Source organism: Symphodus melops (genome assembly GCF_947650265.1).
Source record: "Symphodus melops genome assembly, chromosome: 19".
NCBI lineage: Eukaryota > Metazoa > Chordata > Actinopteri > Labriformes > Labridae > Symphodus > Symphodus melops.
Window position 1 is genome coordinate 20617777 of NC_136709.1, and position 13004 is coordinate 20630780.

At 42.9% G+C, this 13004-nt stretch overlaps 1 protein-coding gene across 4 annotated transcripts in view; it reads left to right on the plus strand.

Moving 5' to 3' along the window:
* Window positions 1-13004, plus strand: part of LOC306840485 (phospholipase B1, membrane-associated-like) — a 70550-nt gene that overhangs the window by 18396 nt on the left and 39150 nt on the right. For 3 of the 4 annotated variants that reach the window (XM_079369813.1, XM_079369810.1, XM_079369811.1), the window contains exon 3: window positions 6533-6634. The gene's annotated coding sequence lies outside the window, so the exon portion shown is untranslated. The remainder of the gene's footprint in view (window positions 1-6532; window positions 6635-13004) is intronic. The other variant, XM_079369812.1, reaches the window with a different exon arrangement.

Consider the following 13004-nt stretch of genomic DNA (forward strand, 5'->3'; position numbering starts at 1 on the left):
GTGATCCACCGTATCGATCCGCAGATTAGACTGTGCAGCCTCTCAGGTCGGCCGCTGCAGGCTGCTGAGGACGACAGGTCTGACTCCAAGCGAGCGTGGTTACTCAGATTATTACTCACCAACATTGATTTGGTTTGATTCCATTTTCTGTCAGCTAATTGTTCAGGCCATTTGATTGTGAGGCTCATTGTATCAGGAGTCCTGCTGAGGGCTGTACTCCATGTGTTAGCAGCTACAGGATACATTAAGAAAACTCCTGAATTTAAAAATGTGCATGAATCAAAACTTTACTCAAACTCAACAGTGTGGTTCCAGAAGTAAAAAGAGACAATAACTTTCTCCATAGCTGACTTGATTATCTTTCATAATGTCGTAACCATCCCAGGAAGACTGACCACGAGCTGCCTGTGTGTGAAATGAAGCTCGTGTAGGAGACACAAGTTTGTCGTATGCAAATATATCAGAAAAAACCCCAACATGATACTTGATATAATCAACAGTTTGCTCGACGAGTTGTTAAAGAGATTTTACACTTGTTATATAGTCTCCTCCTCTATGCAGCTTCTTAATGCAACACACATTATCTTCAGGTGTCCATTTAAAAACTTGAAACATACAAATTATCAATCAAACGTGCAATATGCACATGAATGCACAGAGACACAGCTCAACTCACCCCATCCCCCCCCTTCACTCTTTTCTTAATGTGTATCATGTGAAGGGCTCTGACTGCTCGTGTGAGTGCATTAAGAGACGGTTAAGAGACTGATGGAAATGAGAAAAAAAACCTTCTACAGTATCAGGGTGTGTTGTTGCTTCAAGGTTGATGATTCAGGAGAATTTAAGAAGCTATCGATTGTCAGCACAGCTCCGATCTTTTTCTGAAACGGAAACTTGTCTGAGACACATCGTGTACCGCCATCAAAGACCCTAAAGTTCTCCAACGCCATGATTAGAAATCTGATAACACGAGAACAGATTCAGCCCGTCAGCTCTGAACACACCAGAGTCTAGACATGTTGTGAAATGTAACACCCAGCATCCTCTGCAGCTTCACCGTCACATCCACTACGGTCAGTTCCTGCTCTTTCAGCCCTCTAAATGTCAATTAATGCAGAATCAGTAGTTCACCTACCTGCTGCTGTTTGTTGGTTCAACTCCGGGAAACAGACCAAGGTGTTAACAGCACGTTACCCAAACTGCCCTTTAGCATTCCAGGCGGGAGTGAGACTGCCAAAGTGGCTAAAGTGATTTGTTCAGTCTCAGATGGACAAAGGGGGCGGGACAATTTCAAGTCGCAGCGCCACCTTGGGTGTCACTCTCAAACAGACTTAACTGTTTGTGTGCCGAGGACTCCACCTTCACATGACGCTCCTCTTTAATGAGAAACACCTTACTTTACAAAACCACTAATCTCTCGAAAAGGAATTTCATAAACAGTGATGGTTGTGACATGTTGCCTAATTTCAGTTATTTCACTCATCTGCTACTCAACCCATTGACGCAAATTAAAAAACAAAAAATTCATGGTCACCCAACAAAATTTTCTGATCTTTTGACTTAACTTCTTGAGGCCGGCGTGCACCGTACGTTTGAATGAAGTGTGCGCTCAAATGTCCGCTCAAGTAAAGCTTATGATTTACTGTATGTGCTCACACTGCACGACCTGAGCGCTCACACTGTACGACCTGAGCGCTCACACTGTACGACTTCAATCCGGACCGAGCATTCACAACTGTCAATATGAAACTCCCACAGACTGGGGGGTTGACGACGGGTTGACATGCTCAGCTTTTATTGTCCCTGTGGGATAAAACGGGTGTGCGTGACTTTTTTTTTTTTTTTTTTAATGCTCTGGTATTGATATTGTTTGATTTTTGCTAACATTGTATCAAACTTAAAAAAAAAAAAAAAACTGTTGTCATGACAACCCTACAGCAAAATGCCGGCTTATTTTTTGGCACATTTTTACGTTGAAAAAAAAAACCCGATTCAGTGTGTCTTCAGGAAGTGAAGCGTCAGATGAAGTCACTGCACGGAGCGCCTGAGTATCTCAAGGCTGAAAGCTCCGTGTCACGTGCCCGGTCTCAAGTACACGGCTGCTGGTGTCCCGTGCAGTCGACCGGGGCGTCACTGTTTGCAGTGAGCTTGATGATGTATTTGTTATATTATTCACCATTACACCCAGGCGGATGTCCAGTTGTTCTGCCCTCACTTACAGAAAGATTACGTTTTCACCCTCCTTCCTCAAATATTTGACATGCGGGCGCTGCAGAGGGACGGATATCGACACTCACTCCTGATGAAAGTGATCAAAGTAAAATCACATTATCGTCATGTTCACTTGTTAAAATATATCAGAAATATGTATAAACTGCTTCCTCAGAGTTTTACTTGACTTTTACTGCTATCGTTTGCACATTTTAAAAAAAACACCGCGGTAGATGCTGAAGTCTTTTGTGATGCAGATCCTGTATGAATCATATTTGGGATCAGCTGCAGCTCTGGATCTGGGTGTGGCTCATCCCTCAGCGCTTGTGCTGATGAAAGAGGATTATGAGCCACTGATGTGGCTGTCTGCTTTTAAACAACAACCATGTAGACGCTGTAGACTCTGAGTCTGTGGTCGCTAACTGTGCATCATTTTCTCCCACTACCTGCTCCATCTTCTTTCCACATAAATATGATGAACAAGGAGGGGAAACATTTTGCCGTTCGTTGTGAGGACAGACTCTTTGAATGTGAAATACATTTGTTGTTGCAACAAACAAGGACAACTTACAGGAAGCACACGCATCCCCATCATGTCAAGATGATTTAACCCCTGATTACGTTCACAGCAGTAAACTCAAATTGATCTTTACAGAATGTATTCACATGTATGTATATATATTTTTTTGATCACACAAAGAGAGTATTGTAGTCATGACCACGCGACGATTTGTGTTTGACATCCCTCCATAAAAACGTTGGCTCTGACATGCAGGGGTGGCACAAATGAATATAAAATCTTAAAAACTTTCTAATTTCACAAACTCACATCCTTTATAAAAAAAACGTGCAGATAACAACATGAACGCCAGGAAATCCTTCCTGTATATTTTTTAAAGCATCTGGAGATAACGCTTGTTATGAATTAGCGCTACACAAACAATGATTGATTGATTGACTGATAGTGGTTAGCCTAATATAATAGTTTTGATTAAACAGACAAAGAAGATTTATGTTGAAGTCAGAATTTAAATGACTTGCATGCAAACTCCAGCTCAGTCTAACTTTAAACGTTTTGGTCTCTACACATTGCCAGTTCAGCCGAGTAAAACAGAGTGCACGTAATGAAACAGACGTTGACATATAAAGTAAGCTAGTAGCATCCTTTCCAAAAACAAAACTCCTGCTCCTGACCCCCCTCTGGACACGCTCCTGCTATGCATGTTAGCAGCATTTATTTTTTTTTTATTGGAAGCATCTACAATGAAGCTCATTTCCAACGTTATTCCCTCAATGATGGCGCAACAGCGTCAGCATGCAGACGCTGGGGATGCTGAATTTAACCCTTTGAGTGGGCTTTGTGAGTCCAACTGTGTCTTTCCCTTTACTTCAGTCAGCTTTGATTCAAATCACAAGATCGTTCAGAAATAAACATGCAGTGTACAAATGATGATGAGGTTGAAATTTTAGGTCCTCCACTCATCTCTTACATAACCGCCTTCTGCTCTAGTTTTTGTTTCCTGTTGAGGAGCACCTGGAAGGTTCCCTGGAGCGCCCCTCTTCACTAAACTAATATAAAGTAATGCAGCTCATTATTCGTGCTCTTGGATTTGAATTCTGCTCAGTTTTGAGTCAGACACAAGCTGCTTTCACTGCAGAGCAGCTTGTTTCGATCCAAATTATAATAAGATTTGAGGGAAAGGGGGAAAAAAAAACCTAAATTAGATTTTCTGCATGGATTATATGAACATGAGACCGTAAAAGCGCATGCTTTCAATCTATTGATCTGCTGCAAACTTACAGCGAGTTTCATCACAGCTCTGGAATGTTTTTTTTTTCTCACTCGCATGTTTTCCCACGACGTGCGATTACAACGAAAAGACGCCGACTCAGTCTTACTTCAGGTCAGCTACGTGCACACGGGGTTGAGCTGTGTTTCCAACAACCCTGTGGAGTTGTTGTTTTCCTCACACGCCCTGAGCATCGAGTGAACCCGATCGTTTAGTCGAGTCAGAGAAACATCAGGTCGATTTTTGTCTTGTATGACATTTGATAACTTCAAACGCTCTTCACCCTAAAATAACGTTTACCTCGACCACAGTCATGTAAACAAATATGCAACCTGCTATTTCTGACATTTGAGCTGGATTTTTTTTTGGACTCAAAGTTTGGTTTGAGGTGTCCTGTGACACGCTTGAAGATATTTCAGTCTCTGTCATGATAAAATAAAGGTAAAATAGATTTAATAAGAAAAATATTAGACATTAACGATGAGAAAATTCACAAATATTTGGAACAGGTATCGACCGCCTTGAACCTCCTCTGAACTCTTATCAGCCATGTAGACAAATCCTCCAAGTGGTGTTATACTGATAGCAGAGCAGGATTCTTCAGACTGAGGCTGAGACTCTGACCGCCTGTCTGGATCCCTTTCTCACTGTAAACTAATCTCCCTCTTTCTCTCCTCCTCGCTCGCTCTCTCTCTCTCTCTCTCTCTCTCTCTCTGACCTTGAGCGCCGCCTGAAGCCTTTCAGAGCGACGCGAAACTCTTCAGGCAGATTTAATTTAAAGGAACAGCAGAGTTGATGAGGAGGATTATGGGTAAAGTGTGTGTGAGGGTCTTTGACTAAGAAAAAACATAGAAACACAGCCTGTGTATTTTTTAAATGAATATTTTAGCAGACATTTAACTTCCTATAGCAAACGACAACCTGAAGCATCCGATCTTCATCAGACCAAAACTTTTAAATTAACGCTTCATTAGCTTTAGTCAACATTCGACACGTGATGAGATTCAGCAGAACAAAGACGACGACAGAGGCACATTTAAAATCCCCTCATGTTCACTTTTATTCTAAATATATCATCCCATGTAATATATCTAATAATAATCAAACATACAAATGATGTAATTTATATTTGATGCAAATCTCAAAGTGCAAAGTGCTCAAAGCGTAAAGGCATCTGGACTTTTTATTTCTAAACCTACATAAACAAATCTCAAAGTGCTACAACAGTAGCTTAAAAACATCCGTATATAACGACGCCGCGTTGGTGATGGCGTGATTTTATTTGACTTATTTGATGGTCTGTTTATTCATCTTTCACATGACCTACCTCGTAAAAAAACAACAACAAAAAAAAACAATTTATAAAGTGCATTTCAGAATCGATGCTTTTAACCGGCAGGGTCTATAAAATACTGATTAATGTTCCAGACACCGAAGCACAACAAGCAAACAACTTCTGGAAAGATTTAAAGGAAGTGTTTCCGACAATTCAATTCAGGGACGTGAAGCGCTGCTCTCGTGGCGTCCGGAAGCCGCAGGATCATAAAGTAAAAATGTCTACTTTACTTTGAGATGTTTTATTTTGTGTCCTGATTTCAACTTTGATTTTACTGTCCATGTTGTCTTTTTCTTCTCCTGCTCACAGGACAGTAAAGAATCTGAAGAGACATTCGACACAACCTGCCGCTCACAACTGTAAAATAACGTGCTTCATAACATGATGGTTTGCAGACTTAACATCAGTCATCCTGTAGAGCAGAATAAACCACACGTTTAAATCAGTCTGACGGCTTGTTGCTCGTTAAAGAACCAAACGTAACTCAACAAAGCTCGCACAAGGTGACGCACTTTAAATATGTCGGATGTTTGAAACTTCTCGCTGCGTGTCTTTAAAGCTCTTCGTCATGTCTTGATTCAGTCGATGATGTTTGTTCTCAGTTATTTTTGTTTGGACGCCCGCTCGAACCGGGATTTTGTATTTTTTTGTAACCTTTTTGTTTTCATCTTTGGAAAGCCGAATCTCCCGTGTCCTCTCCGTGACCTCGATCAGTTTCACACAAAATACACGACTACATTTAACAGCTACACACGTGGTTCTGTATGTTTAAGTTGACATGGCATGTAAACGTGTTAAATGATGATTAAATCGTACGTTTACATTCGTAAAGAGTTGTCATAATGTATCAAAGGAAAGACTGCGAGCAGTGTAAGCTGTAAACCACGCACTGCAAAAGTTTGAGAACTTGCACATCCTGAACTTTCTCTCTTTTTTCGTTCCTTTCAGTGAAAGTGATGCAAGGCTACAGGTAGCAGCTCTTCCCTCTTTTATATAAAGGCAGCAGCCCTAAAGCGCACATCTCTGGGGTTTTGCCTGTGAGGGTGTTTTTTTTTTAAATTTGGGGAATAGTTTTTGCTCCGACATCTTTAGAAGAATCCTATTCATCTTCACCCTGAGGAGTTTATCCTCTATCCGCTGTTTTCTTTTGAGGAAGCGCCGCATTAACCGAGTCTTATTTTCTTCAAACACACAGCAGGAGGGAAGCGGGAGAAGTGCGGAGCTGCCTGACATCCTCGATGATGACATCTTCAAACACTCCCCTGCACCCTGCAGACACACCCAGCACCCACTGCAGGTCAGTAACACAACTCAGCATCAGCACCAGCCGCCTGAAACTCACTCACTCACTGTCTCCCTGCATCAAAAAGCAAAACAAACCCAGTCTCTCCTCTCACACTGCACTACTGAACCCTGCTGCTGAATCAGTGAACAACTCAGGATGAAAACAGCACAGACAAAATCATAAGAGAGAGGGAAAATAGAGCAGAGAGAGAGTGATGCCCACCCGTCTCTGAGGAGGCGGCGTGCCAGTTGGGGAAGGCCAGATGGAAACAGTCGCACATGATGGCAGCGGTGGTGGAGGCAGCGACAGCAGAGACGAGGTCCTGGGCCTGGCAGGGAGGGAGGGAGTTGGTGGAGGAGGGTTAAGCAGGTGCTGCTGCTGCTGCTGCTGCTGCTGCTGCTGCTTCCCCCGGCTCGTCCTCTGTTAGCCTGTGTGTCTCGGGCGCCAGTCGCAGCACAGAGGGATGAGTTGCAGAAAATAAGCGGAGAGAACAGAAGAGTGAGAGAGCTCGCTGCTGCCTTTACAGATCTTTCCACTGAGTGAAGGAAACTCCCCAGTCTGCCCCGTAAACATGGACCTCCAGTGCAGCACGCTAACTTAATTATGGGAGGAGCTGCCCCCCCCCCCCCCCCCCCGCTCTCAACACAGACACAACCCTCAGTTTTCCTTCTAATCCTCTCCCCTTTCTTCCTTGTCTTCCTCTCCTCTGCTCTGTTCAGTCTCATTGATTGACCTAATGGGACAAGGACAATCACGATGTCAGCTTCTGGCTCCACCACTGACAGTGCTGTGGGGAAACGTTTTATCGCCGTCGGGCCACAACTCGATTTGCCGCTGTTTACGTTAAGTTTAAAAGCCCTTGTTGTGGACGCGATGGTGAAGGTTTTAGATGGGAAAGCAGGAGAGTGATCAAACGAAAACAGGACGTGTTGCCTGGCAGAGTTGGCCGCTGAGGCCTTGACAAGACTTCAAGATTTTGCGGTGATAATTCATGGCTCATCCTGGCATCTGGGGAATCTCAGTCCAGACAGGAGATGAAAAGAAACAACAAATAACTAATCACTAGTTTTAATAATATGCTAACACCTGAAACATGCAGGGGAATTAAATACTAAAAGCAACATCAAATGTAATCACTAATAAACAAGCTCTGCTTCCATCTCCACAATGTGATCATTGTCTTGTTGCTTTCCATATTTTAATTTTTTACTTTGGTTTGGATAAAGAATTTCAAAATTACAAAAAGCTGATTAATAATATTATTTTGCTGGGGGTTTTTTTAGACTTAAATCTTCTCTATTTAGTCAGATAAATAATGCTCATCAAGATCCAAACACGCATTGAATTAAAGTACCCGAGGACGATAAGAGAACTTTTAAAAAAAGTATTTATTTATTTTTGAAACATTTCTAAATTGATCGAAACGTGATCTTGTCATCATAGCCTGTTGTATCACGTTGTATGATGTCATATCGTGCGGTGTCATCGTGTCTCGTCTTCTTATCGTAGCATGTTGCAGCATGTCCTAAAGATTCCTGTCATCGTGCCTTGTAGTGTCATAAACCGTATCTGGTCATTTCAGCTTGTTTGACATTTTATCCAATCACTTCAGGTTTTGGTTATTTGATTTGCACTTTTACCTTCTTAATTACATTTAAACAACGATTTAACATAGCATCACATTAATAACAAGTTCATTTAATTTGAGTTTAAGTCACAAGCTTTGGTTAAAGTGTTGACGGAACAGAAAGGCTTGTTTTTATTTTCCTTTAAGCGTGAGTGAACACGTGACTTGAAGTGATGGCAGGGAGACCGCAGAGATTCACCTTGTATATCCGTAAAGTTCATGAAGGAGCGGACGCAGGTTAAGTGCTTCTTAAAGCTGCAATTAAGACGTGGCTGTGGGCCAAGAGCTGCTCCTCCCACAGGAGGGGGCTGCTAATGATGTAGTGTGTATACAGAGGGGGAAATATCTGAAAATGTTGCACACATCACCTCAGTCAGCATCGTGTTTTATCAGGAAATCTATGTGGATGCTTTTTTGTTTTTTTTTGCTTTCTGGACAGCGTCCTGCAAATCATTGCTGCACTCCGCCTGCGGGTGCTCTCCAGTTTGGTCCTCTGTGCTAAGTGATGTTTGGACCTGAAGCAGAGCTGGCAGTGCATTAGTCATGTTGGGTCTGATCAATAGTGAAGAAATGCAAGGCAGCAATGTGGTATGACAGCCTGTGCAGGTATCAGGTCGATTATATCATCCAGGCCCGGCTTTGCAGATGTGTTTCTTCTCTTCATCATGGTTGGACGAATACAGAGACAAAAAGGGAACAATAAAAAAAACACAAGAGCAGAAAATCAAACTTCCTGTGATCTGGAAGGGCGTGTCTACCAGAGCAGGATGTAAAATAATATCATCAGGTATCATGCAGGGTATTTTTGGCACACAATCAATCTGTGCTCACTGCAGCACGCAGTCAATTTCCAGAGATGAAGCAGTTCAGTCGGATGAAACAAAATGAGCGATTATTCAAATATGAAGGAATAATTACAGCTATTTTATCCCATTATACAATGACTCACACATCACTTCAACTAATTTAATGCTCCAATGTTCTGCTCCACCTTCCCTCTCTTCTCATAAATACCCATTCAAGATTTTATAAACGCTCTTTTTTCTGCTTCTGCATTCAAGTCAGGGCAAATCCAGACAAATGAGATCAGCTCTTTCAAATCTCTCTGTTTTTTTTATGAGAGGACAAAATGACACAGCATTCAGTCTTGGCTAAAGTTCAAAAAAACATCTCCAATCCAAAGTCAGTATCTGGATGGAGAGAAGTGTCATTCTGCACGGCTGCATTTTCTGGTGTTAGATGTGCTAATATTGAAATATGTCACATGATAAGACACAGCCGAGAACAACGTGGACATAAGTACCAGGGAGTGTGCTGCTGTGATTTGTTGTTTACCTCTGGTGCTTCGCCTGCGTCCTTTACAAGTGTCTCTAAAGTCCCGTTTATTATGTTTGTAATCAGAGAATACGGCAATAAGAAAGGCCAAGTCATTGTCAGGGTCATTGTTTTATTGAACACACGTTGTGTTTGCAGCAGAGGACATAGAGAAACATTGCAAACCACCCAGTGGATGATAACGTCGAGGCTGGTGTTATAACAAAGGGGTCTCATGTCATCAGGATGGCTCAGGGTTGGATGGGAGATCCAATTTACGTCCTTTAACTTGAAGTCAGCTCACGTACGCCCAGCACAAAGTCGTCCTGACGTCATCATTTCCACGTCCAACGCCACTGCTGTTTACATAGCAAATGAGCTTGAGCCCCTGGTGGCGCCCACAGGTGCGTCGGTCTTATAATGTGGTACGATCAGGAGCGCTGGCTGTGTGTTCCTACAGTATCTTGAAGATGCAGAAAGCGACAATAAATTGTAAATGGACTTGAGTTTGTATAATTCTTTTCGAGTCTTCTGACTACTCAAAGCGATTTTAAAAATGTGATAGATTTGCAAATTTAAATAAGTTAATCACAGACATCCACTCATGCAGGGAAGCGTGTGCGCTTATCATCATCAAAATAGAGCCCTTAGTCCCTTTTGACCAATCACAGGGGATGTTATTGTAGTTATGCATAAAGACATCACTGTCTAGGAAATATGAGCAAAACAATTCAAGAGTTCCAAAAATAGGAAATTAAAATAAGAGCACATTGTGTGAGTGGAAAGCTGCTGTAGCTGCTGCAGTGGGAAGAACTCCTCAGTGATGTGTCGGTATGCACAGAAATATGTGTGTAAAATTCAACTTAGGCACGTTGATCAGTTGAATCCCTTTTTACATAACACACACCATGACTCAGCGTGAGTGTTAACATCCACATCGGATGGAGCGTTTCAGGTCTTCATCCCTAAGAGGCGAAAAAACGGAGACGGTTCCCACACAGTTTGATGTTTTACACCCTCACCGGGTCTGATGACCTCGAACCAATAATGCCTTTGATCTATAATTGAAACTAATGAATCTGGTTCATAATTAGTCATTTCAAACATGATTAAGATCAGATTAGCTGAGCCTGTGGACGGGACACTTAACCCCAAGTTGCTCCCGCTGCTTCATTAACAGCATATGAATGTGATTTAGCTACTTCTGATGCTCTCTTCACACAGCAGCCTCTTCCAGCAGTGTGTGAGCGTGTAGCTGTGACCTGAGGTGTAAAAGCACTTTGAGTAGGTAGAAGGCTGGAAGCTCTATTTAACATGGTAGAGCTTCAAACTTCCAAGCAGCTGCGTTGATCCAGGATCGAGTCTGTGTAATCCCATGATTCTTTACAATTTTACCTTGAGAGACATTTTTATGAAATGTTTGCAGTATATTTGCGCGCTCCGTCTTTCACAGAGTGAACCCCTCCATGCACAAAAGGCTCAGAAGTCCGTCCCCCCCATTTCAACCCTGCACCTTCTCCAAATGTACATTTGTCATCAATTCCCTGTTTGTTCATAACTTCATATTTCTTCTGCTGTATTAGAGCGACTGTACCAACCACACTTCTGACGCGATTAATGAAGCATTTCTGGGTTTGAATGAGATTAATATCACAATTAAAGACTTCTCCAAAAAGTCCCGCACCTGTATCGACCGACTGCAGCGTCATTTATGAGAAAAACAGACTCAGCTTTGGGTTGTCAGCGGGTTCTTTGCTTGCTTTGAGGCAGTGCTCAACACGGATTTGATTCAGTTAACCTGCCTTGAAAATCAGGAGGTGCAACCTTGTGAGAAGTTTGAATACGCTTCTTCTTCCCCCGAGAGAGACAACCTGATGGGTGTTCAGTTCCACTCGACACGCCGTGAAGAGCAAAGCTGATGGTCGGAGAGATGAGCCAGCGTCACATGGCAGTGAAACCTTAAAAACACACAGAGGAAATATGCATGAAGTCACATAACACAGTGTTTATACTGCATGATTGGAATGTGTGTGTGTGTGTGTGTGTGTGTGTGTGTGTGCGTGTGTGTGTGATCCATATGCTCTGCTGGACTCACGCTCATTTAAACTCTGACTCTGGGACATTCAGTTGGGTTCGTGCGATAACAGCTGCAAACACAAAGACCTTTTTGGGGGAACTGACATGATTGGTTGTCACAAGAAAAAAATGGCAAAGTGAGGAAGACGTCACAATTAATGTGGCGCAATCTCACCAGCTATCACGGTGCACGGAGGCCTCGAGGAGGTCTAAAAGCTCCAACAGCACGCATCGTTGGAAGCACACGTAACGCTTTCCTCTCCGCTGCAGCAACTTTGCCGCCTAATGCCCAGAGGTCAACCGCTCCATGAAGACGGCGCGTGCAATGAAAAAGCCTGTCTTTCTTTTTTGACTTTTGGGACCCTACAGTTAGAAGACCATTCCCCTGGAAACGCAGAGTCTGTGCAGGCACACGCGAGGTCAGGCAGGAACACTGTGAGAAAGTTAGCAGCGCCACCTGGATGGGAAGCAAATGAAGAGAGGCCAGCGCCGGGCTGATATGGTCACGAGCTGCTGCATCTGAAACCGTCTGAAAACTCTCCTGATTTTGAATACAGCTGTGCAGTAAATAAAGAAAGAGGTTTTCATAGTTGAATTTCAAGCTCTACCTTCACTCTTCAGTCGCTGTGATGTGTCTGAGTGGTTCATTATGCAGATCGAGGCGTCTGTTTGGCTTCGAGAGGGGAAGAGTTGATGTTAGAGTTGCATCAGAAGTTCCCTTTCACAAACCTCCTTCTGTTTCCAAACATAACCGTGGCTGATGCGTGAAATATCTAAATGTACCTGAACACGTTATCGTCTTGTCCCAGACGGAATCATTCCCCCGAACTCCCACTGACCAGGAGTCACCATTTTGATCTCTACACAATAAAACGTCTGTTTAACAGCTCCGCTCACAGAGTGCAGGACTTCAGGGGAGGGTGACACGATCATCATCTCCTTCAACCTCCCTCACATTCACTGAACTGTTACTTTAACGGTTAAAGAGAAACAGGAAGTGTTTGGAGAGTGGGGGCCGACATGCAACAAAGGGCTGAGGTCAGATTTGAACCCACAGACGTCGCAGCATGTTTCCTTCATATCTGATCACAGGTGAAGAGAGCGTCGTGATTTCATTCAGTCGATATCTTACAGATTGTTTTTCACTTTCGGTTCAGTTCAGCCGTGAGTTTCTCTTCTCCTTCGCTGTTTTCGTCTTTTCCTTCTCAAGTTCATTGAGTGCCATCAGTTAGCTAATACAGCTGGTTACGATTCAGAGATAAAATTAACTAAAGATAACGTACTGATCGCTGGATTTAATAACTTAACTAAGTGAAACATCTATTCGCTCCATCTAATATTTGTAATCTGTCACCACAGCCCACG